The sequence below is a fragment of the Chanos chanos genome, chromosome 12 (assembly GCF_902362185.1).
Source record: "Chanos chanos chromosome 12, fChaCha1.1, whole genome shotgun sequence".
Classification (NCBI taxonomy): domain Eukaryota; kingdom Metazoa; phylum Chordata; class Actinopteri; order Gonorynchiformes; family Chanidae; genus Chanos; species Chanos chanos.
This window is the reverse complement of record NC_044506.1, coordinates 23142241-23146842: the sequence shown is the minus strand read 5'-3', so window position 1 is coordinate 23146842 and position 4602 is coordinate 23142241. Positions and strand designations below refer to the sequence as shown.

The following is a 4602-nucleotide window of genomic DNA, read 5'->3' as shown; positions in this document are numbered from 1 at the left end:
AGTTATATGTCTCAGCGAAGCCAAACGAGAGACACCAGCTTAACAAAATTGAGGACTGTGTAAAGGATATTAGGCACTGGATGCTTACTAAATTCCTCTTACTTAACTCTGAAAAGACATAGTTTTTCTTGCCCGCCATGAGGATTAAGTCAGGGGGTGTTGTCCTGTTTTGTTTGTTGTGGCCTGTAAAGCCCTTTGAGACTGTAAACAGTGATACTGGGCTCTAAATAAACTTGAAACCCGCCACCATTGCTCACAGAGCACAGAAAGATGCGACTAGCTGTGAAGTCTTTGTTATGCAGGTGAGGCAAATCATCTCATATAAACTCAAGTGTTCTAACATTATGCTCATGATGACACAGAAAACAGATTCTCCAATCTTCACAAAATATGACTGTCTTTATTTTCCAAGCCTGCATTGTTTAAAGTCATCTGTACTGGCTGTGAGAAAATTCACAGAATTTACTATCCTTTTGACAATGCATAGAAAGGTTTCCTCCAATCCCAGAGGAATTTGATATTAACTCAAATTGCAAGAACATTGCACGTCTGAGAAGACAAATGGCAGAACTGATCCTTCTTGCATCAGGTAATTTCCAGACTTTGCTTTACAAGTACTTTGCTTTCAAAACACCAGCAGGTTTTCAAATTTATTACAAACAGAACACTGTTTTTGTTGAAATGGTTGATTGGTCATTTACACACAATATCTGTGCACCACTATTAGTAGCTGCAGTTTTTTGGAAAATTACTTTCAGAGTCTAAGGAGGATTTCTGCTCCCACTGTAGTTTGAAGGTACCACTATCATTACAAATCAGCCGATAAATAACAATTTAAAAAAGAGACACAAGATGGATCCTTCAACCATGTTATGACATTAATGTCAGCCATGCCTGATTTTGCTGCAGTAACCCAAAAAGACATCAAGATATCTAAAGATACATGTGATAACCAATTCCATGCGTCTTTACTCTGTTAATTATCTGATCAGTTATGGCAGTACACAACAGCATTTAATCAGACTCGTTCGGGGGACGTTTCACAGCGACAGCAACAGTGCCAGCAACCACGCACAGATCACTGATTAAGTGTCTTAATTAACGACCTTTATGCCACCTCATCCCTCACCTGTCCTACAACAAAGAGGAATGCCGCCGTCAATTATGCATATCCAGGCTGTAGCCTAATAGACAAGTGTCACCTCCTGAATATCCTCCCAACAACAGTGCTTGAATTGTCATTCAGTCGAAAACGTGTTTTCTGTCATTTATCATGAAAAAACGCACTGTAATAGAGAGGACTTTTGAAGTGCTGAGAATGCGCTTCAAATATTTGGTTATTCGGTGCTTCATCTATTGCTTGGTAAGTACACGGAAAGCATTATTTGACTGAAGAAAAAGTCCAAAATCTTGTCCACCGAATATTTAATTTACTTTGGAAATTTTAAACCACAGAAAAGGAGGATAAGCTTGTTTCGTCTTGGAGAGCTATCTGCTGTTTAGATTGCTCGTGCTTTCAGAGAAAGTCTCTATTGCTTTGATTCTGTAGTTTCTTGCTCGTGCTAATTCCACAGTTCTATCAGCAATCTGCCAAAGCGCAAGCGTAGGTGGCTTTTAAAGGGAATGAGAGTTGACACTCTGATTGGCTTATTGCACATTACGGCCAAAACACACCTATGAGTTAATTAAGTGCTCAAGCACAACCCCTTTAGACCATGCGCCACACGTTGGGCCCATTTCATCCGCCGTTAAAATAGCTAAAGTGGCGTAACCACGCGCTAAAAGGCACTACTGTAGATTCAGTGCTGTTCTGGTGGTGTTGGTTTGGTCTGAATCTGTGAGATAACCACGCCCCATTCATTTGAATATAACAGATGGAATTGTGGCTTCATGAAATAAAAGTACCTTGAAATAAATAAATGTAGTCCTTTCAAAGACGTCATTTTGAAATAAACCTATTTAATTAGGCCTACTTATTTAACAATATTGACTCATTTGTAAATTTTATTTACTTATATATTTATTGCCTCTTTTATTTATTTATGTGTTTAAATGCCCTTGGATGGCGTTCCATAAGAAACGTCCCAAAAAGTTGTACCTACGTGGCATGAAGTTGTGTGAGATATGACTGCTTAACTCCCTGACATGGTGGCTCGTTGGTCTAGGGGTATGATTCTCGCTTAGGGTGCGAGAGGTCCCGGGTTCAAATCCCGGACGAGCCCTGCTTTTTCGTAACTTCTTATACTTTTAAGTGTCTGTCGGTACTGAGAACCAACTAAAAACATTTGCCACCCCGGATGCTCTCAGCACTGACAGGGCATTCATTTCTCTCTCCATCCAGTGGAAAGAAAAAATTATGCATTTGTTTTATCAATGTTTGACTGCTGTCATTTATTTAATTTAGTGCCATAACAGTACAACAGGAGTTCACTTACAAAATTTAACATTATCTGTCGAATATGGCCCCAGTGTTTAGATGTATGTGTGGCCAGACTGAACTGGCGTTATTTGTTCTGATTTCAAGACCATACACTACTGAAGGCCAGACCCACACCCCAGTATCAGTCTGCCATATCGCCTGTATGTTGTTACATAGGTAAAATGGTTTCTTTTTTGTTTTACACTTTGTTCATTACTTAACCAGTGCTTCTCCGCGATTTTGTGTCTGCCCATTTGAACGCGTGAGGCTCAGTTTAGTGTTTGCAGCATTTCTTTTTTCGATCGCTAGATGGCAGCCGAGTAACAGAGAACATCGGTCAGGTCTGCCCGACAAAACCCCCTCAAAAAGTTACATACGTGGCATGAACTTGTCCAAGTTGAGACATCCTAACTTCAGTACATATCGGCTCGTTGGTCTAGGGGTATGATTCTCGCTTAGGGTGCGAGAGGTCCCGGGTTCAAATCCCGGACGAGCCCTACTTTTGAACAGTTAAGTGTCACTGATGACCATAAAGCCAAATCGTTTAGAGACCAAGATAAGCATACGATTTTTATGCACATGGCAAAATATTTCGGCTCCTCAGGTCACCATCTGCTAAAGCATACAGACTAATTACTCAGTTAATCTATCCCATAACGAAAAAAGGCTCAATTCCCCCACAAGATGTTCTCAAAAGACTTTTGAAAAGTGTGTTTATGTAAGTAAAATGTCAAAGGCAGTTTTGCCCTTTGTGCTTAACACAGAATGTACCACATAGCTGTGATGTGTGAAAATATTAAAATCATGTGCAAATCATGCCAAAAATGCAAAAATGTCCCAGTTTTCTCTCAGCTTCCAGGCAGCTCCTGTCTCTTCTGTCCTCCTTCTTCATACAGAACCAGATGAGGACATGGACACGCAGGCACATGCCCATCAGGCCAGACCTCTAGAGGGCGCCAGACATCCATATTCTCTTTAGGATCATATAAAATGAATGTCATTCACATACATTGTTATGACAGATGAAGACCATTTTTAATTTTAGTGCCTCCGTTTAATCAACTAAACAAATAAACATGGGATTTTCTTCAAATACACATATCTTTTTAACTCTCTTTGCTGGTGTCTACTTCATACCAGAACTGACTGAGGCAAACACCGTACATTTATTCTAATAACATTATGGTCTTTATTCCTGACAATTCTACCTCTCAGTGTCAACACAGAAGTACAAAATCTTTCTGTTTGATTTTCACTTTCTCGAAATGATATGCTTTCACGGAGCACCTGCTCACAGAGCGAATTTTGATAACCTTGGCTTGATGATTTTATACATTAAAATGCTAATCATTATCACTGTAAGAGAAACAGATGTATTGTAATAAAGCTGTTGCACATGGTCTCACTAAAAATCCGCTAACACGAGTCAGCTAACCCAACCTGGTGATATTCAAATGTGTCGTGTTATGAAATTATGTTATATGTACTTATCTAGCTTCCAGAGGAAAATGTAGCTGCTCTCCGAACTTCTGGGTGCTCTTCCAAACATTTGCGGTGAGGTGGTTGCATTTCGTGTGAAATAACAAATATTTACCCCTCTGATCCAGCGGGTTAATACACAAAAGCGAGACTTTTTTTAGTTATGGGATAGATTAATTGAATGCATAGTCTGTGTTCTTTAGCAGTTGGTGAAATGAGGAGCCGAAGTCTTTTGCCATGTGTATTAAAACCGTGAGCTTAACTTGGTCTCTAAACGATTGGACCTTTCGGTCATCGCAGACCGCTCAGCGATTCGCTTGAGTTTCTCTTATTGGGACACCGTTCGCTGCGAGTTGCATAACAGACAGCAAGCCATGTTCATTCATTCATTTATTTTCAATTAATAATTTGTCCTCACTCAACCAATGAATCCTCCACGACTCTATGTCCGTCGAACGGATGTGAGAGGCTGCGTTTAGTGTTTGAGTCGTTTCTTTGTTTGGTCGCTAGATGGCAACCGAGTTACAGAGAACATGGGTTAAATCTCACTGACAAATACCCTCAAAAAAGTCACTAGTGTATACGTGGCACGAACTTCTCCAAAATAGTACATCTTCATCGATGCAAACAGCGGCTCGTTGGTCTAGGGGTATGATTCTCGCTTAGGGTGCGAGAGGTCCCGGGTTCAAATCCCGGACGAGCCC

The 4602-nt window shown here is 40.4% G+C and overlaps 3 non-coding genes across 3 annotated transcripts; all 3 read left to right on the top strand.

The window, feature by feature from the left end:
- Window positions 1-2150: 2150 nt before the first annotated feature.
- Window positions 2151-2222, top strand: trnap-agg (transfer RNA proline (anticodon AGG)). The gene has a single exon. It is a non-coding gene; the product is annotated as a tRNA-Pro (tRNA).
- Window positions 2223-2844: 622 nt separating this feature from the next.
- trnap-agg (transfer RNA proline (anticodon AGG)) lies at window positions 2845-2916 on the top strand. The gene has a single exon. It is a non-coding gene; the product is annotated as a tRNA-Pro (tRNA).
- Window positions 2917-4530: 1614 nt separating this feature from the next.
- Window positions 4531-4602, top strand: trnap-agg (transfer RNA proline (anticodon AGG)). The gene has a single exon. It is a non-coding gene; the product is annotated as a tRNA-Pro (tRNA).